At 39.9% G+C, this 27,348-nt stretch overlaps 2 non-coding genes and 1 pseudogene across 2 annotated transcripts; all 3 read right to left on the minus strand.

The window, feature by feature from the left end:
• Window positions 1-818: 818 nt before the first annotated feature.
• Window positions 819-26,312, minus strand: LOC130979530 (uncharacterized; annotated as a pseudogene).
• LOC130984293 (small nucleolar RNA R71) lies at window positions 11,274-11,381 on the minus strand. Its single transcript, XR_009088236.1, has one exon. It is a non-coding gene; the product is annotated as a small nucleolar RNA R71 (small nucleolar RNA).
• On the minus strand, window positions 19,701-19,808 carry LOC130984379 (small nucleolar RNA R71). Its single transcript, XR_009088318.1, has one exon. It is a non-coding gene; the product is annotated as a small nucleolar RNA R71 (small nucleolar RNA).
• Window positions 26,313-27,348: the final 1,036 nt, after the last annotated feature.

Raw genomic sequence — 27,348 nt, forward strand, 5'->3', positions numbered from 1 at the left:
AAATGAGAAAGGAAATGGGGATGGCAACAGGGTTAGGGTTTTCTTTGTGTTTTTTCATTTCAAATAGTTAGGATAATTTAGTTATTTTATTTATTTAAGTCTCTGTTTTTGTTTTGAACTACATAAAATATTGAGACATAACCTATGAAGCACGAACACTTTACTGAGTTGCCGTGTCTGCGTGTTAGATACATTTCAGATACGACACTCACTGACACTCGTCTAACACGCGTGTCTGCTGTGTCCAAACCGTGTTTCAATAAAAATAAAAAATTCTTTTCCGCACACACTTAGACACACCTAAATACCATCACGTGTCAGCGTGTCCGGTCTTATTCTTAATATATATTTTTAAAATAAATTTAGATATAGTATATATTATTATTTATTAAAACAAAAAATATTTTAAATACTTGATATAATTAAAATAAGACATTAAAAATAATTTAAAAAATTAATTTATATTTTAATATCAATAAAATATTAAAATATCATTACGATTTATCTAAAAAATACTTTATATTTTATATATATGCTTGTCCCCATGTCATGTAAGATTTTAAAATTCGCGTGTCGGCGTGTCCCGTATCGTGTCGTGTCCCGTGTCCGTGTCAGTGTCCGTGCATCATAGGACATAACTCAATTTTGTATATTATACACCAAACACAATACAATGACTTAATTAAGTCTTAATCTCTCCAATTTCTATTTTTTAGTCTAAATCTCTCTTTTAAATATAGCCTAATTGACTAGTTCTTTTTTTTGTGACTGAAATAAATTAAACAAAGAAAAACAAAACAAACAAAACAAGGAACTGCTTAAATAGAGGGGCAGTCCTGTTTAAGACTATTCTTAAACTCTTCCCAAGGTGAAAGAAGCTCCACATGCGAAAGTTGTAACTTCATCGCCATCTTTGCCATAGTATCTGCCACCGTGTTTGCATCTCTCATAATCAAACGAAAGTCAACACGCCAATTCCAGTGCATGATATCTCTTATTTTGAGCACCAATGGATCAATAAACCCAAAACCATCTTGAGTAGCAAGATTAAATGCTTCCACACAATCCGTCTCACAAATAACATCTCGTTGACCCACATCCCAAGCTAAGAGATATCCTCTCCAAATAGCAAACAATTCTCCTTGAAGAATACTATTACTCTCAATCATTCCCAAACACCCCCTTTGCCAACTCCCATTACAATCTCTAATAACACAAGCAAAACCAACACTATCACCCGAACCAAAATAACTAGCATCACAATTAATCTTAAAAGTACCAATGGATGGGGGATTCCAAAAACCATTTAGAGTAGAGGGAAGGGACATACGTTGTAATTCAAAAATATTCCTAAGCTCCTTTTCTAAAGTTAATGCCAGACAAATCACTTTTTCTGGAGGCCAAGTTTCATGGGGATTAAATATGTCATTATTCCTTGCTCGCCATATCCACCAAAGTCCCGAAAAGAACTTGAACGGATGCTCTCTGCTATGATACAAGAACCAGTTCTTCAAATCCAAAGGATGACAAAAAATATCCAACCTATGCCAGACAAGCTGAGCTTTTGGACAATCCCGAATACAATGTAAAACCGATTCCTGGCTAGAAAGACATCTTGGACACCTATCCGATGATGACATCCCTCTTTTAAAGCGAAAACTTGCAGTAGGAAGAGCCTCCTTAAGACACAACCAAGCCAAAAACTTATGCTTTTCCGGAACAAGCTGACGCCAAAGCCAAAGCCAATTCTCCCGCTCCTCCCAACCAAACAGTTGCTTACACAACCACAAGTAACCATTGCGTGAGTTATAGACTTTGGCAGCAGACCCACTCCAATACCAACCCACTTCCGGACCTGCTTGTTCATCTGGATTGTAAGAGAGAATATTACCTTTCAGATTTTGAGATAAAGGAGAATAAAGAGTATCCAAATGCCACCTACCAACCGACCAAATATCTTGTTTTCGGAGATTCGAATTAGAAATGTGAACATAATCCATCTCATTAGATAATCGTCCTTCTCTCCTCCAGCTAGAAAACCAAAAATTCTGGTTCAAATCTCCAATACACCAAACAAACCCATCCTTCAACACTTCCCAAGCCTTGCAAAGACACCTCCAAATGGGAGAGTCCTTGTTCTTAGGATAACTAAAACAGTCATATAGAGATGATCGGTACTTGGCATCCAACAATTGGACCCATAGCTTGTTTGGCTGCTGGAAAAAAGTCCAAACTAGCTTCCCAAGAAGAGCAATATTTACACAATAAGGATCTCTAATCCCCAAACCTCCATAATTTTTTTGGAGTAACTAGTACCTTCCAACTAACAAGATTCAATCCTCTTCCATCAACTTGTCCTTTCCAAAGAAAATTTCTCATCATAGACTCCAATTTACTAATGATTCCTTTGGAAAAAATAGAGACCTGCATCTGGTACGTGGGAATAGCGGCGGCAACAGAATTAACCAAGCAGAGTCTACCAGCCCGATTGAGTAAACTCCCTTTCCAGCTTGCTAGCCTACTCCGAACCTTATCCAGGACACCATTGAAAGCTGAACGAGTCACCCTAGAATGGCTAAGGGTAACTCCAAGATACTTGCCCAAGTCCTAGACAAATCTGATAGAAGATACCCCAGTGAAAATTTCTTTCCTTGTTGCAGAGACATTCTTAGAGCAAAGCACTTTAGACTTCTCCACATTAATCTTCATCCCAGATGCTTTGCAAAAAGTCTCTAAAACCAACATCACATTTTGCACTTGTCTCTTTGTAGTTTTACAGAATAGAAGCAAGTCATCCGCAAACATTAAGTGGGATATTCTTGGTCCCCCTCTAGAAATAGCAACCGGCTCTCACAAGCCCAAATCAACCTGATAACTAATAAAGCATGCCAATCGCTCCATACACAACACAAAAAGATAGGGTGACATAGGGTCTCCTTGTCTAAGACCTCGACTAGGAGTAAAGCCATTTAGACGACTCCCATTCTAAAGAATAGATAAAGAAGAAGCAGTGACACAATTCATAATCAAATTAAGTGTAGGAATAGGAAAACCAAAACTCTTAAGGGTATGAGCTAAAAACCTCCAGTCAACTCTGTCATAAGCCTTCTCCAGATCAATCTTAAAGGCCAGTGTGCCTTTTTTTGATTTAGTCTTCTTCATAAAGTGGAGGACTTCTTGAGCAATAATGATGTTGTCAGGAGTTCCTCATCCCGGAATAAATCCTCCTTGAAGCGGGCCAACAATATCCGCAAGATGAGGACGAAGCCTATTAACAAGGACCTTCGTGATGATCTTGTAAACTACATTGCAGAGACTAATCGGCCTGAAATCTTTCATAGATACCGGTGATTCAACCTTTGGAATGAGAACCAGTAAAGTCTCCAACATTCTCGGATCAAGAGTAACACCGAAGAATGCCTGCTTAACCATCTTCCAAACATCAAGACCAATGATCTCCCAATATTCTTTGAAGAAGAAAGCTTGAAATCCATCAGGACCCGGAGCTTTAAAAGAGTTCATGTGAAAAACAGATGTTCTGACTTCCTCCATAGTAACTGGTGCCGTAAGATTATTGCAAGCTTCCTCATTTAGAGAAGGAAGAGGCACATCACCAAGGCAACCCAAATCAACATCATCCAAATGACAGAATAAGCTTTTATAGAAAGACTCTGCTTCTTGACTCAGAACCTCTGGATCAGTTTCCCACATTCCATCCTTGAGAAAAAGGCCATGAATCTTATTATGCTTCCTTCGCGCAAGAGTTTGAATATGAAAGAATCTTGTATTCCTATCCCCGAACCTAACCCACTGCTCTCTGGACTTTTGGAACCATAGGAGCTCTTCTTGCACTAGAGTATTATTATAATCATCAAGCAACTGTTGCTCTTTCTGACGCAAATAAATACTATCCACCACTTCCAAACGCTTTTGTAAATAATTAATCTGCTACTCTAATTCACATTTCTTAACAAAAATGTTACCAAATACCTTCGAGTTAAACTCTAGTGAATTCTTCTGTACTTCCGAAAGCTTGCCATGAATCCCTCTATTACCAGACCACCATGACTGGTTCACAATATCCCTATACCCAGGATGAGTAGCCCAAGCAGCAACAAATCGGAAAGGTCGATTCCCTTTAGGCTGAGGACGACCTTTACAACGCACCAGAATAGGACAATGATCAGATTGAAGCCTATTTAAAACTTCTGCATAAGCCTCTGGAAAGATAGATAACCAACTACTATTTATACAGACTCGATCAAGCTTTTTTGCCACGTCAACATAATTTTTCACCCTCATGTACCAAGAAAATTGCCTCCCAATAGTCTTCAGATCAAACAAACCACTACCCCCTAATGAAGTAGCAAATATGTCTGCTCTTTGATGAGAAAATTGACAGCCTTTAGATTCATGAGAAAATTTGACTTCATTAAAATCATCAAGAACAATCCAAGGTCCTTGAAAAACCATGGATTGTGCAACAAGATAATCCCAAAGGAGAACCCTTTTCTTAAATTGAGGACTGCCATAAATACCACTACACCTCCAAATTAAATTATCAAAGTGAACCTCAACAGTAACACCCTGATCAAAAGCATCAATGAACTTACAACAAACACCCTTCATAGAGGATAGAAACCAAATACCTCCCTTATGCCCCTCTGCTTCTACTATACCAACAAAGTGATACCTCAACCTTTCCCAAAATAATTTTAAATGCTGAAAAGGGGAGTGAGTTTCAACCACAATAAAGAAAACAGGTCTAAATTTCCTAACAAGTTCCTTACAATGCACCCGGGATAACTTATTAGAAGCACCCCTAATATTCCAAACAATCATATTTAAACTATCCATAAATAATAGGGACAGAATAAATAAGAATATAAACTCTAAACAGAATCACCAACCTCAATAGGTGGTTTGTCTTGCGGTACTAGCACACTCTGATCCTTAATAATTGCCACCTTCGGACCTCCTGATACTGCACCTGCCATGCTTCCATCTACTAAAGTTTTCTCCGTTGTGCCACCATTTTTATCAACTGGCGAGTTCTGCAAGGAGGAAGGCCGAGGACGCTTCCGTAGAGAAATTTCACGACGTGCAGGAGTTCTGCGCGATGGAGATGGCGCAATTTCATGTTTTTCTCGCTTCCCCATCCTAATGCCAATTGATTTGCCTCCATCACCATGCAAATTGGGCCTTGGAACGCTTCTCGAATCAAACTTGTGCTGCTTTCCATCTTGGTCCTTCAAACCTGATGACTGGCTCATTGTGAATTTTCCCTTACGCAGCACTTGTTGCCAGCCCTCTTCATCATCCATGCATGCCTCATTAACATGACCATCAGGCACGTGAGGAGCCAATGATTCCATAACCACATCCTTCCCTTTAACAACTCCTAATTTCTCACACAAATTACGAGGATTCTCACCTAAATCACGAGCTTCTGATTCAGTCTCTTTTTGAATCTCATGATTGTTGTGTGGCACTAGTGTCGGGGATTCATTATTTTTTCCATCACCAAAGGAATTTCCGTTTCCTTCCAAGGACTCCTTCTCCATTGATGAGCGGATAATTTGTACCCTTTTTGGCATTGTTTTTAGTATGTTTGTAGTAGTTTTAGTTGAGTTCTTAGTATATTTTTATTAGTTTTTAGTTAAAATTCACTTTTCTGGACTTTACTATGAGTTTGTGTGTTTTTCTGTGATTTCAGGTATTTTCTGGCTGAAATTGAGGGATCTGAGCAAAAATCTGATCCAGAGACTCAAAAGGACTGCAGATGCTGTTGGATTCTGACCTCCCTGCACTCGAAGTGGATTTTCTGGAGCTACAGAAGCCCAATTGGCGCGCTCTCAACGGCGTTGGAAAGTAGACATCCTGGGCTTTCCAGCAATATATGATAGTCCATACTTTTCCCAAGATTTGATGGCCCAAACCGGCATTCAAAGTCACCCTCAGAATTTCCAGCGTTAAACGCCGGAACTGGCACCTAAATGGGAGTTAAACGCCCAAACTGGCATAAAAGCTGGCGTTTAACTCCAAGAAGAGTCTCTACACGAAATTGCTTCATTGCTCAGCCCAAGCACACACCAAGTGGGCCCGGAAGTGGATTTTTATGTCATTTACTCATCTCTGTACACCCTAGGCTACTAGTTCTCTATATATAGGACCTTTTACTATTGTATTTTCATCTTGGTTCCTCTGGTTCCCTCTCTGGGGCCGAAGCCAATGATCACTTTTGTTCTTATGTATTTTCAACGGTGGAGTTTCTACACACCATAGATTAAGGTGTGGAGCTCTGCTGTACCTCGAGTATTAATGCAATTACTATTGTTCTTCTATTCAATTCCGCTTGTTCTTTGTCCAAGATATCACTTGTTCTTCAACTTGATGAATGTGATGACCCGTGACACTCATCATCATTCTCACCTATGAACAAGGTGACTGACAACCACTTTTGTTCTACAAGCAATCAAGGCTCTAGTGAATATCTCTTGGATTCCTGATACACGATGCATGGTTGATCGCCTGACAACCGAGTGCTCGCCTGACAAACGAGCCAGCCATTCCGTGAGATCAGAGTCTTCGTGGTATAGGCAAGAACTGATGGCGGCATTCAAGAGAATCCGGAAGGTCTAACCTTGTCTGTGGTATTCTGAGTAGGATTCAATGATTGAATGACTGTGACGTGCTTCAAACTCCTAGCAGGCGGGGCGTTAGTGACAGACGCAAAAGAATCAATGGATTCTATTCCGGCCTGACCAAGAACCGACAGCTGATTAGCCATATGCTGTGACAGAGCATAGGAACATTTTCACTAAGAGGATGGGAGGTAGCCACTGACAACGGTGAAACCCTACATAAGCTTGCCATGGAAAGGAGTAAGAAGGATTGGATGAAGACAGTAGGAAAGCAGAGAGACGGAAGGGAAAGCATCTTCATACGCTTATCTGAAGTTCCTACCAATGAATTACATAAGTACCTCTATCTTTATCTTTATGCTTTATTCGTATATCACTATACCCATTTGAGTCTGCCTGACTAAGATTTACAAGGTGACCATAGCTTGCTTCATACCGACAATCTCCGTGGGATCGACCCTTACTCACGTAAGGTATTACTTGGACGACCCAGTGCACTTGCTGGTTAGTTGTGCAAAGTTGTGTAGTAATCACAATTTCGCGGACCAAGTTTTTGGCGCCGTTGCCGGGGATTGTTTGTGTATGGACAACTGACGGTTCATCTTGTTGCTTAGTGATGAGCGGATAATTTGTATGCTTTTTTGCATTGTTTTTAGTATGTTTTCAGTATCTTTTAGTTAGTTTTTAGTATATTTTTATTAGTTTTTAGTTAAAATTCACTTTTCTGGACTTTACTATGAGTTTGTGTGTATTTCTATGATTTCAGGTATTTTCTGGCTGAAATTGAGGGACCTGAGCAAAAATCTGATCCAGAGACTCAAAAGGACTGCAGATGCTGTTGGATTCTGACCTCCCTGCACTCGAAGTGGATTTTCTGGAGCTACAGAAGCCCAATTGGCGCGCTCTCAACGGCGTTGGAAAGTAGACATCCTGGGCTTTCCAGCAATATATAATAGTCCATACTTTGTTCAAGATTTGATGGCCCAAACCGGCGTTCAAAGTCACCTCAAGAAATTCCAGCGTTAAACGCCGGAACTGGCACCTAATTGGGAGTTAAACGCCCAAACTGGCACTAAAGCTGGCGTTTAACTCCAAGGAGAGTCTCTACACGAAATTGCTTCATTGCTCAGCCCAAGCACACACCAAGTGGGCCCGAAAGTGGATTTTTCTGTCATTTACTCATCTATGTACTAGTTTTCTATAAGTAGGACCTTTTACTATTGTATTAGAGAGCTTTTGATCATGTTTTGATGATTGAACCCTCTTTTGGGAGGCTGGCCATTCGGCCATGCCTAGACCTTGTTCTTATGTATTTTCAACGGTGGAGTTTCTACACACCATAGATTAAGGTGTGGAGCTCTGCTGTACCTCGAGTATTAATGCAATTACTATTGTTCTTCCATTCAATTCCGCTTGTTCTTTGTCCAAGATATCACTTGTTCTTCAACATGATGAAGGTGATGATTGACGCCCATCACCATTCTCACCCATGAACAAGGTGACTGACAACCATTCTTGTTCTACAAGCATCTGAGGCTTAGTGAATATCTCTTGGATTCCCGATTGCACGATGCATGGTTGATCGCCTGACAACCGAGTGCTCGCCTGACAAACGAGCCAACCATTCCGTGAGATCAGAGTCTTCGTGGTATAGGCAAGAACTGATGGCAGCATTCAAGAGAATCCGGAAGGTCTAACCTTGTCTGTGGTATTCTGAGTAGGATTCAATGACTGAATGACTGTGACGTGCTTCAAACTCCTAGCAGGCTAGGGCGTTAGTGACAGACGCAAAAGCATCAATGGATATTATTCCGGCCTGACCGAGAACCGACAGCTGAATTCCGCTATGCCGTGACAGGACATATGCAATCGCTTTCACTGAGAGGATGGGAGGTAGCTGCTGACAACAGTGAAACCCTACACGAGCTTGCCATGGAAAGGAGTAAGAAGGATTGGATGAAGGCAGTAGGAAAGCAGAGAGACGGAAGGGAAGGCATCTTCATACACTTGTCTGAAGCTCTTACACCAATGATATACATAAGTATCACTATCTTTATATTCTATATTATTTTCATTCATCATCATATACATTTGAGTCTGCCTGACTAAGATTTACAAGATGACCATAGCTTGCTTCAATACTAACAATCTCCGTGGGATCGACCCTTACTCACGTAAGGTATTACTTGGACGACCCAGTGCACTTGCTGGTTAGTTGTGCGAAGTTGTGTAATGCCATGGTATTGAGCTACCACGTTTTTGGAGCCATTACCGGGGATTATGAGAGTTGTGAAAAAGTATTGTTCACAATTTCGCGCACCAAGTTTTTGGCGCCGTTGCCGGAGATTGTTCAAGTTTTGAGCAAGCTCTTTGTCCGGTAACATCAGTGCCAAAATCCGGCAACAGCACCAAGTTTTTGGCGCCGTTGCCGGGGATTGTTCAAGTTTTGAGCAAGCTTTTGGTAACAATGCCTGGGATTGTTCTAGTTTGGACAACTGACGGTTCATCTTGTTGCTTAGATTAGGTATTTTTTTTCGAAATTCTTGAAGGTGAATTCTAGAGTTTCATGATGATTTGTTGAAATCTGGCTGGCTGAGAAGCCATGTCTAATCTGATTGGACCGAGGTTTCAACTTATCACCACAAGAGCGTGTTGATTCTCATCAATTTTGCTCTTGGAGCAGTGATCTGCTAAGATTTGGCTGACCTTTGGTCATGTCTAGTGTTTTGGACCGAAGCTTTCCTTGAAAGCTTGGCTGGCTGTGAAGCCATGTCTAATTCCTGGACCGGAGTCTTAGACTAACATTGCACTGATTCCTAGAATTCTCATTAAGAATTTTGATATCTTTTCCCACTTAATTTTCGAAAAATACAAAAAAAAATTACAAAATAAAAAAAACCAAAAATATTTGATGTTTCTTGTTTAAGTCTAGTGTCTCATCTTAAGTTTGGTGTCAAATGCATGTTTTTGTTATATTTTTCGAATTCATGCATATAGTTCTTTGTTTTGATCTTTGAATTCTTTTGGCTTGAGTGTTTCTGTGTCTCATATAGTGTCAGTAGTACACAAACTGCTAAGTTTGGTGTCTTGCATACATTGTTATTTGATTCTTGTTGCATTTTGATTATTAAAAATCCAAAAATATTTTTAATTTGTGTCTTTTCAAGTCAATGATACAAAGAATTGAAGATTCAGAACATACTGCAGAGGAAGTATACAGAAAAAGCTGAGCATTCAAAAATGCCCAGTGAAGAAGGCAGACTGGCGTTTAAACGCCAGCCAGGGTACCTGGTTGGGCGTTTAACGCCCAAAAAGGGTGCATTTTGGGCGTTAAACGCCAGAATGTATACCATTCTGGGCGTTTAACGCCAGGATGGTGCTAGGGGGAAGATTTTGTTTTCAAAATCAATTTTTTTCAAGTTTTCAAAGTTTTTCAAAATCAAATCTTTTTCAAATCATATCTTTTCAATCAAATGTTTTCAAAATCAATTTCTTTCCTTTTTCAAAGATACTTACTAACAATCAATGATTTGATTGAACATTTTTTGCCTTTTCTGTTGAGGAAGGTTTTATGTTTGAATCATATCTTTTCTTGTTAGGCAAGTCATTAATTTTTAAAATCATATCTTTTCAAATTGTTTTCAAATCATATCTTTTCAAATTGTTTTCAAATCATAACTTCTCAATCACATCTTTTTAAAACCATAACTTTTCAATCAAATCTTTTTAACCTCATCTTTTTCAAAATAGTTTTCAATCAAATCTTTTTAATTTCTAATTTCAAAATCTTTTTCAAAAATCACTTGATTTCTTTTTCACTTTTAATTTTCGAAAATTATCAATCAAATTTTCAAAATGTTTTCAAAATCTTTTAAATGAATTTTCGAAAATTCTCTTCCCTCCTTCTCACATCCTACTATTTATGGAGTACCACTCCTTCTAAATGCACAATTCGAACCTTATCTAATTAAAGTTCGAATTCTTCTTCTCCTTCTTCTTTCTATTTCTTTGTTCCTCTGACACTTCAAGGAATCTCTATACTGTGACATAGAGGATTCCACATTTTCTTTTTCTCTTCTCTTTCATATGAGCAGGAGCAGAGACAAAGGCATTCTTGTTGAAGCTGATCCTGAACCTGAGAGGACCCTGAAGAGAAAGCTAAGAGAAGCCAAAGCACAACTCTCTTTAGAGGACCTGACCGAACTCTTCAAGGAAGAAGAACACATGGCAGCCGAAAACAACAACAATGCCAACAATGCAAGGAAGGTGCTGGGTGACTTCACTGCACCTACTCCTGATTTCTATGGGAGAAGCATCTCTATCCCTGCCATTGGAGCAAACAACTTTGAGCTTAAGCCTCAATTAGTTTCTCTAATGCAACAGAATTGCAAGTTCCATGGACTTCCAATGGAAGATCCTCATCAGTTTTTAGCTGAATTCTTGCAAATCTGTGACACAGTCAAGACTAATGGGGTTAACCCTGAGGTCTATAGACTGATGCTATTCCCTTTTGCCGTAAGAGACAGAGCTAGAATATGGTTGGATTCTCAACCCAAAGAAAGCCTGGACTCTTGGGAAAAGCTAGTCAATGCCTTCTTAGCAAAGTTCTTTCCACCACAAAGATGGAGTAAGCTTAGAGTGGAAGTCCAAACCTTCAGACAGAAGGATGGAGAATCCCTCTATGAAGCTTGGGAAAGATACAAACAATTAATCAGAAGATGTCCCTCAGACATGCTTTCTGAATGGAGCATCATAGGTATTTTCTATGATGGTCTCTCTGAACTATCCAAGATGTCTTTGGATAGCTCTGCTGGAGGATCTCTTCATCTGAAGAAGACGCCTGCAGAGGCTCAAGAGCTAATTGAAATGGTTGCAAATAACCAATTCATGTATACTTCTGAAAGAAATCCTGTGAACAATGGGACTAGTCAGAAGAAAGGAGTTCTTGAGATTGACACTCTGAATGCCATATTGGCTCAGAACAAGATATTGACTCAACAAGTCAATTTAATTTCTCAGAGTCTGTCTGGAATGCAAAATGCACATGGCAGTACTAAGGAAGCTTCATCTGAGGAAGAAGCTTATGATCCTGAGAACCCTTCAATGGAAGAGGTGAATTACCTAGGAGAACCCTATGGAAACACCTATAATTCTTCATGGAGAAATCACCCAAATTTCTCATGGAAGAATCAAGAGAGACCTCAACAAGGTTTCAATAATAATAATGGTGGAAGAAACAGGTTTAGCAATGGCAAGCCTTTTCCATCATCTTCTCAGCAACAGACAGAGAGTTCTAAGCAGAATACTTCTGACTTAGCAACAATGGTCTCTGATCTAATAAAGACCACTCAAAGTTTCATGAATGAAACAAGGTCCTCCATCAGAAATTTGGAAGGACAAGTGGGTCAGCTGAGCAAGAAAATTACTGAACTCCCTCCTAGTACTCTCCCAAGTAATACAGAAGAAAATCCAAAAGGAGAGTGCAAAGCCATAACCATGGCCGAATGTGGAGAGGAAAGAGAGGAGGAAGACGCCACTGAGGAAGACCTCAGTGGGCGTGTACCAATCTCCTCTGAGTTCCAATGGGAATCTGAGGCTCAAAATGAGACCATAGAGATTCCATTGGACTTACTTCTGCCATTCATGAGCTCTGATGAGTATTCTTCCTCTGAAGAGGATGAGTATGTCACTGAAGAGCAAGTTGCTAAATACCTTGGAGCAATCATGAAGCTAAATGACAAGTTATTTGGAAATGAGACTTGGGAGGCTGAACCTCCCTTGCTCACCAAAGAACTGGATGACTTGTCTAGGCAGAAACTGCCTCAAAAGAGGCAAGATCCTGGGAAGTTTTCTATACCTTGTACCATAGGCACCATGACCTTCAAGAAGGCCTTGTGTGACTTAGGGTCAAGTGTAAACCTCATGCCCCTCTCTATAATGGAGAAATTAGGGATCTTTGAGGTGCAAGCTGCAAGAATCTCATTAGAGATGGCAGACAACTCAAGAAAACAAGCTCATGGACTTGTAGAGAATGTTTTGGTGAAGATTGAAGACCATTACATCCCTACTGATTTCATAGTCCTAGAGACTGGGAAGTGCATGGATGAATCCATCATCCTTGGCAGACCCTTCCTAGCCACAGCAAAGGCTGTGATTGATGTTGATAGAGGAGAGTTGATCATTCAAGTGAATGGAGAATCCTTGGTGTTTAAGGCCCAAGGATATCCCTCTATCATCATGGAGAGGAAGCATGAAGAGCTTCTCTCAAAACAGAGCCAAACAGAGCCCCCACAGTCAAACTCTAAGTTTGGTGTTGGGAGGCCACAACCAAACTCTAAGTTTGGTGTTGAACCCCCACATTCAAACTCTAAGTTTGGTGTTGGGAGGTTCCAACACGGTTCTGAGCATTTCTGAGGCTCCATGAGAGTCCTCTGTCAAGCTAATGACATTAAAGAAGCGCTTGTTGGGAGGCAACCCAATGTTTTATAGTTAACTATTTTCTTTTGTTATTTATCTTTTTTGTAGGTTGATGATCATAAGAAGTCACAAAAACAATGAAAAAAGCAAAAACAGAATGAAAAACAGGAAGAAAAACAGCACACCCTGGAGGAAGAAGCTGCTGGCGTTTAAACGCCAGTAAGCCTAGCAGTTGGGCGTTTAACGCCCAGTCTGGCACCATTCTGGGCGTTTAACGCCAGAAAGGGGCACCAGACTGGCGTTAAACGCCAGAAAAGGGCAACAACCTGGCGTTAAACGCCAGGAATGGGCACCAGCCCGGCGTTTAACGCCAGAAATAGCTCAAAACGTGGATTTTGATGCTATTTGGTGCAGGGATGACTTTTCCTTGACACCACAGGATCTGTGGACCCCACAGGACCCCACCATCACTCTCTCTCTTCTTCCCCCACTCACCAATCACCTCAATACCTCTTCCCCAAAAACCCTTCACCTATCAAATCCCATCTTTCTCTTCACCACTCACATCCATCCTTCATAAATCCCCACCAACCTCACCCTTCAAATTCAAACCACTTTCCCTCCCAAACCCACCCTCCATGGCCGAACCATTACCCCCCTCTCTCCTATATATACCCTTCTTCAACCCTTCATTTTCACACAACCTAAACACCCCTTCTTTCCCTTCTTGGCCGAACACACTACCTTCCCCCTCTTCCTCATTTCTTCTTCTTCTACTCTCTTCTTTCTTCTTTTGCTCGAGGACGAGCAAACATTTTAAGTTTGGTGTGGTAAAAGCGTTGCTTTTTCATAACCATTTATGGCATCCAAGGCCGGAGAAACCTCTAAAAAGAGGAAAGGGAAGGCAAAAGCTTCCACCTCCGAGTCATGGGAGATGGATAGATTCCTCTCAAGGGTGCATCAAGACCACTTCTATGAAGTTGTGGCCTTGAAGAAGGTGATCCCCGAAGTCCCCTTTTCACTCAAAAAGGGTGAATATCCGGAGATCCGCCATGAGATCCGAAGAAGAGGGTGGGAAGTACTTACCAACCCCATTCAACAAGTCGGAATCTTGATGGTTCAAGAGTTCTATGCCAATGCATGGATCACAAAGAACCATGACCAAAGTGTGAACCCGAATCCAAAGAATTATCTCACTATGGTTCGGGGGAAATACTTGGATTTTAGTCCGGAGAGTGTGAGGGTGGCGTTCAACTTGCCTATGATGCAAGGAGATGAGCATCCTTACACTAGAAGGGTCAACTTTGATCAAAGGTTGGACCAAGTCCTCACAACCATATGTGAAGAGGGCGCACAATGGAGGCAAGATTCAAGAGGAAAGCCGGTTCAATTGAGAAGGCATGACCTCAAGCCCGTGGCTAGAGGATGGTTAGAGTTCATACAACGCTCAATCATTCCCACTAGCAACCGGTCCGAAGTTACCGTAGACCGGGCCATCATGATTCATAGCATCATGATTGGAGAAGAAATAGAAGTTCATGAGGTTATAGCCCAAGAACTCTACAAGGTGGCGGACAAGACCTCCACTTTGGCAAGGTTAGCCTTTCCTCATCTCATCTGTCACCTCTGTTATTCAGTTGGAGTTGACATAGAGGGAGATACTCCCATTGATGAGGACAAGCCCATCACCAAGAAAAGGATGGAGTATACAAGAGACCCCTCTCACCATGAGATTCCTGAGATTCCTCAAGGGATGCACTTTCCTCCACAAAATTATTGGGAGCAACTAAACACCTCCCTAGGAGAATTGAGTTCCAACATGGGACAACTAAGGGTGAAGCATCAAGAACACTCCATTCTCCTCCATGAAATTAGAGAAGATCAAAGAATCATGAGGGAGGAGCAACAAAGACAAGGAAGAGACATTGAGGAGCTCAAGCACTCCATAGGATCTTCAAGAGCAAGAAAGAGCCGCCATCACTAAGGTGGACCCGTTCCTTGATCTCCTTTTTCTTTATTCTTCTATTTTTCGATTTTTATGCTTTATGTTTATCCATGTTTGTGTCTTGTGATCATTAGTGTCTTAGTGTCTATGCCTTAAAGTTATGAATGTCCTATGAATCCATCACCTCTCTTAATAAAAACGTGCTTAATTGAAAAGGAGAAGAATTGCATGAATTCTGAATTTTATAGTAGTTTAATTATTTTTGATGTGGTGGCATTACTTTTGTTCTCTGAATGTATGCTTGAACAGTGCATATGTCTTTTGAACTTGTGGTTCATGAATGTTGGCTCTTGAAAGAATGATGAAAAAGGAGACATGTTACTGAGGATCTGAAAAATCATAAAAATGATTCTTGAAGCAAGAAAAAGCAGTGAATACAAAAAAAAAAAAGAGAAAGAAGGAAGCAAACGAAAAAAAAAACGAGAAAAAAAAAAGAGAGAAGAAAGAAAAAAAGAAAGAAAAAGAAAGAAATAAAGTTGTGATCCAAGGCAAATAAGAGTGTGCTTAAGAACCCTGGACACCTCTAATTGGGGACTTTAGCAAAGCTGAGTCACAATCTGAAAAGGTTCACCCAATTATGTGTCTGTGGCATGTATGTATCCGGTGGTAATACTGGAAGACAGAGTGCTTTGGGCCACAGCCAAGACTCAATAAGTAACTGTGTTCAAGAATCATCATACTTAACTAGGAGAATCAATAACACTATCTGGATTCTAAGTTCCTAAAGAAGCCAATCATTCTGAATTACAAGGGATAGAGTGAGATGCCAAAACTATTCAGAGGCAAAAAGATAAAAGCCCCGCTCATCTAATTAATACTGATCTTCATAGATGTTTTTGGAGTTCATTGCATATTCTCTTCTTTTTATCTTATTTGATTTTCAGTTGCTTGGGGACAAGCAACAATTTAAGTTTGGTGTTGTGATGAGCGGATAATTTGTATGCTTTTTTGCATTGTTTTTAGTATGTTTTCAGTATCTTTTAGTTAGTTTTTAGTATATTTTTATTAGTTTTTAGTTAAAATTCACTTTTCTAGACTTTACTATGAGTTTGTGTGTTTTTCTGTGATTTCAGGTATTTTCTGGCTGAAATTGAGGGACCTGAGCAAAAATCTGATCCAGAGACTCAAAAGGACTGCAGATGCTGTTGGATTCTGACCTCCCTGCACTCGAAGTGGATTTTCTGGAGCTACAGAAGCCCAATTGGCGCGCTCTCAACGGCGTTGGAAAGTAGACATCCTGGGCTTTCCAGCAATATATAATAGTCCATACTTTGCCCAAGATTTGATGGCCCAAACCGGCGTTCAAAGTCACCTCAAGAAATTCCAGCGTTAAACGCCGGAACTGGCACCTAATTGGGAGTTAAACGCCCAAACTGGCACTAAAGCTGGCGTTTAACTCCAAGGAGAGTCTCTACACGAAATTGCTTCATTGCTCAGCCCAAGCACACACCAAGTGGGCCCGGAAGTGGATTTTTCTGTCATTTACTCATCTATGTACTAGTTTTCTATAAGTAGGACCTTTTACTATTGTATTAGAGAGCTTTTGATCATGTTTTGATGATTGAACCCTCTTTTGGGAGGCTGGCCATTCGGCCATGCCTAGACCTTGTTCTTATGTATTTTCAACGGTGGAGTTTCTACACACCATAGATTAAGGTGTGGAGCTCTGCTGTACCTCGAGTATTAATGCAATTACTATTGTTCTTCCATTCAATTCCGCTTGTTCTTTGTCCAAGATATCACTTGTTCTTCAACATGATGAAGGTGATGATTGACGCCCATCACCATTCTCACCCATGAACAAGGTGACTGACAACCATTCTTGTTCTACAAGCATCTGAGGCTTAGTGAATATCTCTTGGATTCCCGATTGCACGATGCATGGTTGATCGCCTGACAACCGAGTGCTCGCCTGACAAACGAGCCAACCATTCCGTGAGATCAGAGTCTTCGTGGTATAGGCAAGAACTGATGGCAGCATTCAAGAGAATCCGGAAGGTCTAACCTTGTCTGTGGTATTCTGAGTAGGATTCAATGACTGAATGACTGTGACGTGCTTCAAACTCCTAGCAGGCTAGGGCGTTAGTGACAGACGCAAAAGTATCAATGGATATTATTCCGGCCTGACCGAGAACCGACAGCTGAATTTCGCTATGCCGTGACAGGACATATGCAATCGCTTTCACTGAGAGGATGGGAGGTAGCTGCTGACAACAGTGAAACCCTACACGAGCTTGCCATGGAAAGGAGTAAGAAGGATTGGATGAAGGCAGTAGGAAAGCAGAGAGACGGAAGGGAAGGCATCTTCATACACTTGTCTGAAGCTCTTACACCAATGATATACATAAGTATCACTATCTTTATATTCTATATTATTTTCATTCATCATCATATACATTTGAGTCTGCCTGACTAAGATTTACAAGATGACCATAGCTTGCTTCAATGCTAACAATCTCCGTGGGATCGACCCTTACTCACGTAAGGTATTACTTGGACGACCCAGTGCACTTGCTGGTTAGTTGTGCGAAGTTGTGTAATGCCATGGTATTGAGCTACCACGTTTTTGGAGCCATTACCGGGGATTATGAGAGTTGTGAAAAAGTATTGTTCACAATTTCGCGCACCACTTAGATTAGGTATTTTTCTTCAGAGTTCTTAAGAATGAATTCTAGTGTTTCAAGGTGATGTTCTTATCATCACCAAAGCTGATTGATCTTCATCAATTTAGCTCTTGAATGCAATGTCCTGCTGAAGCTTGGCTAGCCATGTCTAATTCCTTTAGACTGAAGCTTTAGACTAACATTGCATGATTCCTGGAATTCTCATTAAGAATTTTGATACCTTTATTTTCTTTTCCATATAATTTTCGAAAAAAAAAAGCACAAAAAAATTACAAAATCATAAAAACCAAAAATATTTTATGTTTCTTGTTTGAGTCTAGTGTCTCATCTTAAGTTTGGTGTCAATTGCATGCATTCATTCATGTGTCTTAAGGATCTTCAAGTAATTCTTGATTATTTCTTACTCTGATCTTTGAATTCTCTTGACTTGAGTGTTTTGTGTGTCTCATATGCATTCTCATTAGTGTCAGTAGTATACAAACTGCTAAGTTTGGTGTCTTGCATGCATTGTTATTTGATTTTAGTTGCATTTTGATTATAAAAAAAATCCAAAAATATTTTTAATTTGTGTCTTTTCAAGTCAATAATACAGAGAATTGAAGATTCAGAACATGCAGCAGAGGAATTACACAGAAAAAGCTGGGCGTTCAAAACGCCCAGTGAAGAAGGACAGACTGGCGTTTAAACGTCAGCCAGGATACCTGGTTGGGCGTTTAACGCCCAAAAGGGTATAGTTTTGGGCGTTAAACGCCAGAATGTGCACCATTCTGGGCGTTTAACGCCAGGATGGCACAAGGGGGAAGATTTTGTTTTCAAATCAATTTTTTTTCAAGTTTTCAAAGTTTTTCAAAATCAAATCTTTTTCAAATCATATCTTTTCAATCAAATGTTTTCAAAATCAATTTCTTTCCTTTTTCAAAGATACTTGCTAACAATTAATGATTTGATTGAACATTTCAAGTATGTTTCCTTTTCTGTTGAGGAAGGTTTAATTTTTGAATCATATCTTTTCTTGTTAGGCAAGTCATTAATTTTAAAATCAAATCTTTTTAAAATGTTTTTCAAATCATATCTTCTCAATCACATCTTTTTAAAACCAATCATATCTTTTTAATCACATCTTTTTCAAAATAGTTTTCAATTAAATCTTTTTAACTTCTAATTTAAAAATCTTTTTCAAAAATCACTTGATTTCTTTCCCACTCTTATTTTCGAAAATCAATTAGTGTTTTTCAAAAATGTTTTCAAAATCTTTTACTTAATTTTCGAAAATTGCTTCCCTTCTTCCCACATCCTTCTATTTATGGACTAACACTATTCCTTAATGCAAAATTCGAACTCCATCTTCTTTGATAAGTTCGAATTTTCTACTTCTGTCTTCTATCTTTCTTCTTCCTCTGACACCTCAAGGAATCTCTATACTGTGACATAGAGGATTCCATATTTTCTTGTTCTCTTCTCTTTCATATGAGCAGGAGCAGAGACAAAGGCATTCTTGTTGAAGCTGACCCTGAACCTGAAAGGACCTTGAAGCGAAAGCTAAGAGAAGCTAAGGCACAACTCTCTGTTGAGGACCTGACCGAATTCTTCAAAGAAGAAGAACCCATGGCAGCCGAAAACAACAACAATGCCAACAATGCAAGGAAGGTGCTGGGTGACTTTACTGCACCTACTCCCGACTTCTATGGGAGAAGCATCTCTATCCTTGCCATTGGAGCAAACAACTTTGAGCTTAAGCCTCAATTAGTTTCTCTAATGCAACAGAATTCCAAGTTTCATGGACTTCCATTGGAAGATCCTCATCAGTTTTTAGCTGAATTCTTGCAAATCTGTGACACTGTCAAGACTAATGGGGTAGACCCTGAGGTCTACAGACTTATGCTATTCCCTTTTGCTGTAAGAGACAGAGCTAGGACATGGTTGGACTCACAACCTAAAGAAAGCCTGGACTCATGGGAAAAGCTAGTCAATGCCTTCTTGGCAAAGTTCTTTCCACCTCAAAAATTGAGTAAGCTTAGAGTGGAAGTCCAAATCTTCAGACAAAAGGATGGTGAATCCCTCTATGAAGCTTGGGAAAGATACAAACAATTGATCAGAAAGTGTCCCTTAGACATGCTTTCTGAATGGAGCATCATAGGTATTTTCTATGATGGTCTCTCTGAACTGTCCAAGATGTCTTTGGATAGCTCTGCTGGAGGATCTCTTCATCTGAAGAAGACGCCTACAGAAGCTCAAGAGCTAATTGAAATGGTTGCAAATAACCAATTCATGTACACTTCTGAAAGGAATCCTGTGAACAATGGGACTAGTCAGAAGAAAGGAGTTCTTGAGATTGATACTCTGAATGCCATACTGGCTCAGAATAAAATATTGACTCAACAAGTCAATTTGATTTCTCAAAGTCTGTCTGGAATGCAAAATGCACCAAGCAGTACTAAGGATGCTTCATCTGAAGAAGAAGCTTATGATCCTGAGAACCCTTCAATGGAAGAGGTGAATTACCTAGGAGAACCCTATGGAAACACCTATAATTCTTCTTGGAGAAATCACCCAAATTTCTCATGGAAGAATCAAGAAAGACCTCAACAAGGTTTTAACAACAATAATGGTGGAAGAAACAGGTTTAGCAATGGCAAGCCTTTTCCATCATCTTCTCAGCAACAGACAGAGAATTCTAAGCAGAACCCCTCTGACTTAGCAACTATGGTCTCTGATCTAATCAAAACCACTCAAAGTTTCATGACTGAAACAAGGTCCTCCATTAGGAATTTGGAGGCACAAGTGGGACAGCTGAGCAAGAAAGTTACTGAACTCCCTCCTAGTACTCTCCCAAGCAACACAGAAGAAAATCCAAAAGGAGAGTGCAAGGCCATCAACATGGCCGAATTTGGAGAGGAAGGAGAGAAAGTGAACGCCACTGAGGAATACCTCAGTGGGCGTGCACTGACCTCCATTGAGTTCCCCAATGAGGAACCATGAGAATCTGAGGCTCAAAATGAGACCATAGAGATTCCATTGGACTTACTTCTACCTTTCATGAGCTCTGATGAGTATTCTTCCTCTGAAGAGGATGAGTATGTCACTGAAGAGCAAGTTGCTAAATACCTTGGAGCAATCATGAAGCTAAATGACAAGTTATTTGGAAATGAGACTTGGGAGAATGAACCTCCTTTGCTCACCAAAGAACTGGATGACTTGTCTAGGCAGAAATTACCTCAAAAGAGACAAGATCCTGGGAAGTTTTCAATACCTTGTACCATAGGCAACATGACCTTCAAGAAGGCTCTGTGTGACTTAGGGTCAAGTGTAAACCTCATGCCTCTCTCTGTAATGGAGAAGCTAGGGATCTTTGAGGTGCAAGCTGTAAGAATCTCATTAGAGATGGCAGACAACTCAAGAAAACAAGCTCATGGACTTGTAGAGGATGTTTTGGTGAAGATTGAAAACCATTACATCCCTGCGGATTTCATAATCCTAGAGACTGGGAAGTGCATGGATGAAACCATCATCCTTGGCAGACCCTTCCTGGCCACAGCAAAGGCTGTGATTGATGTTGATAGAGGAGAGTTAATCATTCAAGTGAATGAAGAATCCTTGGTGTTTAAGGCTCAAGGATATCCCTCTGTCATCATGGAGAGGAAGCATGAAGAGCTTCTCTCAAATCAGAGTCAAACAGAGCCCCCACAGTCAAACTCTAAGTTTGGTGTTGGGAGGCCACAACCAAACTCTAAGTTTGGTGTTGAACCCCCACATTCAAACTCTAAGTTTGGTGTTGGGAGGTTCCAACATTGCTCTGAGAAAATGTGAGGCTCCATGAGAGCCATCTGTCAAGCTACTGACATTAAAGAAGCGCTTGTTGGGAGGCAACCCAATGTTATATTTTATCTATTTTCTTTTGTTATTTTATGTTTTTTGTAGGTTGATGATCATGAGAAATCACAAAATCAATTGAAAAAGCAAAAATAGAATGAAAAACAGGAAGAAAAACAGCACACCCTGGAGGAAGAACTTACTGGCGTTTAAACGCCAGTAAGGCTAGCAGGTGGGCGTTTAACACCCAGTCTGGCACCATTCTGGGCGTTTAACGCCAGAAAGGGGCACCAGACTGGCGTTAAACGCCAGAAAAGGGCAAGAACCTGGCGTTAAACGCCAGGAATGGGCACCAGCCCGGCGTTTAATGCCAGAAATGGCTCAAAACGTGATTTTGAATGCCATTTGGTGCAGGGATGACTTTTCCTTGACACCACAGGATCTGTGGACCCCACAGGACCCCCACCAACCCCACCACCACCCTCTCTCTTCTTCACCCATTCACCAATCACCTCAATACCTCTTCCCCAAAAAAACCCCTCACCTATCAAATCCCATCTTTCTCTTCACCACTCACATCCATCCTTTATAAAACCCCACCAACCTCACCCTTCAAATTCAAACCACTTTCCCACCCAAACCCACCCTCACTTGACCGAACCATGACCCCCCTCTCCTATATATACCCTTCTTCACCCCTTCATTTTCACACAACCTAAACACCACTTCTCCCCCTCTTTGGCCGAACACAAAGCCATTCCATTCTTCCTCATTTCTTCTTCTTCTACTCTCTTCTTTCTTCTTTTGCTCGAGGACGAGCAAACCTTTTAAGTTTGGTGTGGTAAAAGCGTTGCTTTTTCGTTTTTCCATAACCATTTATGGCATCCAAGGCCGGAGAAACCTCTAAAAAGAGGAAAGGAAAGGCAAAAGCCTCCACCTCCGAGTCATGGGAGATGGAAAGATTCATCTCAAGGGTGCATCAAGACCACTTCTATGAAGTTGTGGCCATGAAGAAGGGTCAACTTTGATCAAAGGTTGGACCAAGTCCTCACAGACATTTGTGAAGAGGACGCTCAATAGAAGAGAAATTCAAGAGGGAAGCTGGTTCAACTGAGAAGGCATGACCTCAAGCCCATCACTAAGAAAAGGATGGAGCAAGCATGAGGAAATTCCTCATCATGAAATCCCTGAGATGCCTCAAGGGATGCACCTTCCTCCACAAAACTACTGGGAGCAACTAAACACCTCCCAAGGAGAATTGAGTTCCAACATAGGACAACTAAGGGTGGAGCACCAAGAACATTCCATCCTCCTCCATGAAATTAGAGAAGATCAAAGAATCATGAGAGAGGAGCAACAAAGACAAGGAAGAGACATTGAGGAGTTCAAGCACTCCATAAGACCTTCAAGAGGAAGAAAGAGCCGCCATCACTAAGGTGGACCCGTTCTTTAATCTCCTTGTTTTTTTTATTTTTCTGTTTTTCGAAAATTTATGCTTTATGTTTATCCATGTTTGTGTCTTATGATCATTAGTGTCTTAGTGTCTATGCCTTAAAGTTATGAATGTCCTATGAATCCATCACCTTTCTTAAAAGAAAACTGTTTTTATTACAAAAGAACAAGAAGTACAGGATTTCGAATTCATCTTTAAAACTAGCTTAATTAGTTTGATGTGGTGACAATACTTTTTTGTTTTCTGAATGTATGCTTGAACAGTGCATATGTCTTTTGAATTTGTTGTTCATGAATGTTAAAATTGTTGGCTCTTGAAAGAATGATGAAAAAGGAGACATGTTACTGAGGATCTGAAAAATCATAAAAAAATGATTCTTGAAGCAAGAAAAAGCAGTGAATACAAAAAAAAAAAGGGCAAGCGAAAAAAAAAACCGAAAAAAAAAAGAGAAAGGAAAAAGAAAGAAATAAAGTTGTGATCCAAGGCAAAAAGAGTGTGCTTAAGAACCCAGGACACCTCTAATTGGGGACTTTAGCAAAGCTGAGTCACAATCTGAAAAGGTTCACCCAATTATGTGTCTGTGGCATGTATGTATCCGGTGGTAATACTGGAAGACAGAGTGCTTTGGGCCACGGCCAAGACTCAATAAGTAGCTGTGTTCAAGAATCATCATACTTAACTAGGTGAATCAATAACATTATCTGGATTCTGAGTTCCTAAAGAAGCCAATCATTCTGAATTTCAAAGGATAAAGTGAGATGCCAAAACTGTTTGGAGGCAAAAAGCTACTATTCCCGCTCATCTAATTTGGAGCTAAGTTTCATTGATAATTTGGAGTCTATAGTATATTCTTTTCTTTTTATCTTATTTGATTTTCAGTTGCTTGGGGACAAGCAACAATTTAAGTTTGGTGTTGTGATGAGCGGATAATTTGTACCCTTTTTGGCATTGTTTTTAGTATGTTTTTAGTAGTTTTAGTTGAGTTCTTAGTATATTTTTATTAGTTTTTAGTTAAAATTCACTTTTCTGGACTTTACTATGAGTTTGTGTGTTTTTCTGTGATTTCAGGTATTTTCTGGCTGAAATTGAGGGATCTGAGCAAAAATCTGATCCAGAGACTCAAAAGGACTGCAGATGCTGTTGGATTCTGACCTCCCTGCACTCAAAGTGGATTTTCTGGAGCTACAGAAGCCCAATTGGCGCGCTCTCAACGGCGTTGGAAAGTAGACATCCTGGGCTTTCCAGCAATATATGATAGTCCATACTTTGCCCAAGATTTGATGGCCCAAACCGGCGTTCAAAGTCACCCTCAGAATTCCCAGCGTTAAACGCCGGAACTGGCACCTAAATGGGAGTTAAACGCCCAAACTGGCATAAAAGCTGGCGTTTAACTCCAAGAAGAGTCTCTACACGAAATTGCTTCATTGCTCAGCCCAAGCACACACCAAGTGGGCCCGGAAGTGGATTTTTATGTCATTTACTCATCTCTGTACACCCTAGGCTACTAGTTCTCTATATATAGGACCTTTTACTATTGTATTTTCATCTTGGTTCCTCTGGTTCCCTCTCTGGGGCCGAAGCCAATGATCACTTTTGTTCTTATGTATTTTCAACGGTGGAGTTTCTACACACCATAGATTAAGGTGTGGAGCTCTGCTGTACCTCGAGTATTAATGCAATTACTATTGTTCTTCTATTCAATTCCGCTTGTTCTTTGTCCAAGATATCACTTGTTCTTCAACTTGATGAATGTGATGACCCGTGACACTCATCATCATTCTCACCTATGAACAAGGTGACTGACAACCACTTTTGTTCTACAAGCAATCAAGGCTCTAGTGAATATCTCTTGGATTCCTGATACACGATGCATGGTTGATCGCCTGACAACCGAGTGCTCGCCTGACAAACGAGCCAGCCATTCCGTGAGATCAGAGTCTTCGTGGTATAGGCAAGAACTGATGGCGGCATTCAAGAGAATCCGGAAGGTCTAACCTTGTCTGTGGTATTCTGAATAGGATTCAATGATTGAATGACTGTGACGTGCTTCAAACTCCTAGCAGGCGGGGCGTTAGTGACAGACGCAAAAGAATCAATGGATTCTATTCCGGCCTGACCGAGAACCGACAGCTGATTAGCCATATGCTGTGACAGAGCATAGGAACATTTTCACTGAGAGGATGGGAGGTAGCCACTGACAACGGTGAAACCCTACATAAGCTTGCCATGGAAAGGAGTAAGAAGGATTGGATGAAGACAGTAGGAAAGCAGAGAGACGGAAGGGAAAGCATCTTCATACGCTTATCTGAAGTTCCTACCAATGAATTACATAAGTACCTCTATCTTTATCTTTATGCTTTATTCGTATATCACTATACCCATTTGAGTCTGCCTGACTAAGATTTACAAGGTGACCATAGCTTGCTTCATACCGACAATCTCCGTGGGATCGACCCTTACTCACGTAAGGTATTACTTGGACGACCCAGTGCACTTGCTGGTTAGTTGTGCAAAGTTGTGTAGTGATCACAATTTCGCGCACCATCCATGCACAACGATTTATCATGCCCATACCGTGCACAAGTAGCACAAATTAACTGTAAACTCTCATACTCCACTTCAGAAGTCACACCCTCCACTATAATATGTTTAATTACAGGCAACTCAAGATTAATTTGAACACAAGCTCGGGCATACTTTCCTCTTTCGGCAAGCTTAGTGGCCAAATCTACTTTCACCGGAATCCCTATTGCAGAAGCAATTCGCAGCATTGCTTGTTCCTGGTAGCACCAAATTGGAAGTCCCGAGACTCAAATCCATACCAGCGTTGATCCAGAGGATTTTTCGCATGGCCTAAAATCCACATCCCATGGCTTTACTGCAATATAGTGACCGTCTATCAACCACGGGCCACCAAGAATGACATTCTCACGATCTGCAGTAATATCAAATTTAACCAAAAAATATCCAAACCCCACATCCAACAAATCAAACCCTCCTTTGATGCGCCATACTATCCGAAGCTTATGCATAAGAGCCGTGTAGCCATAATGCTTATCCAGTACCTTGATCACGATGGCTTCCTTATAAGGTTCAGCCAGACAGCTCTTTGCCTCCTTGGTAAAATTGACACTTGGTGGACGAGAATCACCCTGCTTACCTGTGACTGTCGCGATACCATCCCCAGATAAAGACCCTACTAATGCAAAGACCTTAGACTTTTCTGCACCAATAACTTTATCTCAAAAAGAGACATTGGATGGATTTTCTAACCCATCTCGAGAAGAACCCTCCTTAACACCGGATACACACCCACCCACCCACACTCTCCCCCTTATCTCTTCCGATGGCATGACCATCTTCCTCACCGTGTTTCACCCTCAACTGCTTGCCCCCGTTCTCTCCTTCTCTCATTCTCCTTGAGTACGGAGTACGTACTCTTTCTTTGCTAGGATTTTTTTTTTTCTAAAATAATCAAAGAGTAAATCTATTCATTTCCTCTCTCTTTCCTTTGTTTACAAACACTAGTCTTTTTTTACTAGTTCTTTTAATACTTGTAACATAGTCTTTAAAAAAATTTAAAAAATAAGTAATGATCTAATTCAATTTGTCATTTTTACAAAGAATAACGTGACCTCTTATAAAAAAAAGGAACACTTTAGCTTTTCAATATTATTATTTTGAGATAATATGAACTTCCGTTAAAAAATTCGTTAAATAGTAATGAAAACTAATTTTTTGAGGGAGGTAGTTTTTATAATTTGTGAATTTTTTAAATTTTCACAAACTAAACTATTAATTAACTTATTTTTAAAAAATTTCTTTATCGATGGTGTTCAAGTAGAGAAGAACAATTATTAAAAATGATGTCGGATTTAAAGAAAAAAAATAATATCAGTACGAATATCTTTCCAAAAAAAATATTATCACACAAGAAATGTGAGAAAGAAATAACAATATTATTGATGGTGTTAGTATTAATGATAGTAGAAAAGATAATGATAATAATAAAATATAATTATATAATAAAAATAATAAAAATAGAAATTATAATGATGAAAATGAGTAATGTAATGATAATAATGGTAACAGTTGGTCATGTGTTTAAACCCTTTTTTATATATTATAAATAAAATCTTTACAAAATCAATTTTTGTTATTAATTATTTAATAAATCTTTAACGAAAGATTTATATTGTCTCAAAATAATGTGTAGAATAAAAAAAAATTTATTAGTAAATGATCATGTTCTCTATCATAAAAATGAACATAATACCACTCTCATATTGGGTTTTTATTTTTATCCTTTAAAACTCATTAGCGAAAAATACTCGATGTCTCTCTCAAGTTTAATTTGACATTTTTCTATCATAATATCCAAGGTTCTGAAAATTG

Source organism: Arachis stenosperma, chromosome 5 (genome assembly GCF_014773155.1).
Source record: "Arachis stenosperma cultivar V10309 chromosome 5, arast.V10309.gnm1.PFL2, whole genome shotgun sequence".
Taxonomy (NCBI): Eukaryota; Viridiplantae; Streptophyta; class Magnoliopsida; order Fabales; family Fabaceae; genus Arachis; species Arachis stenosperma.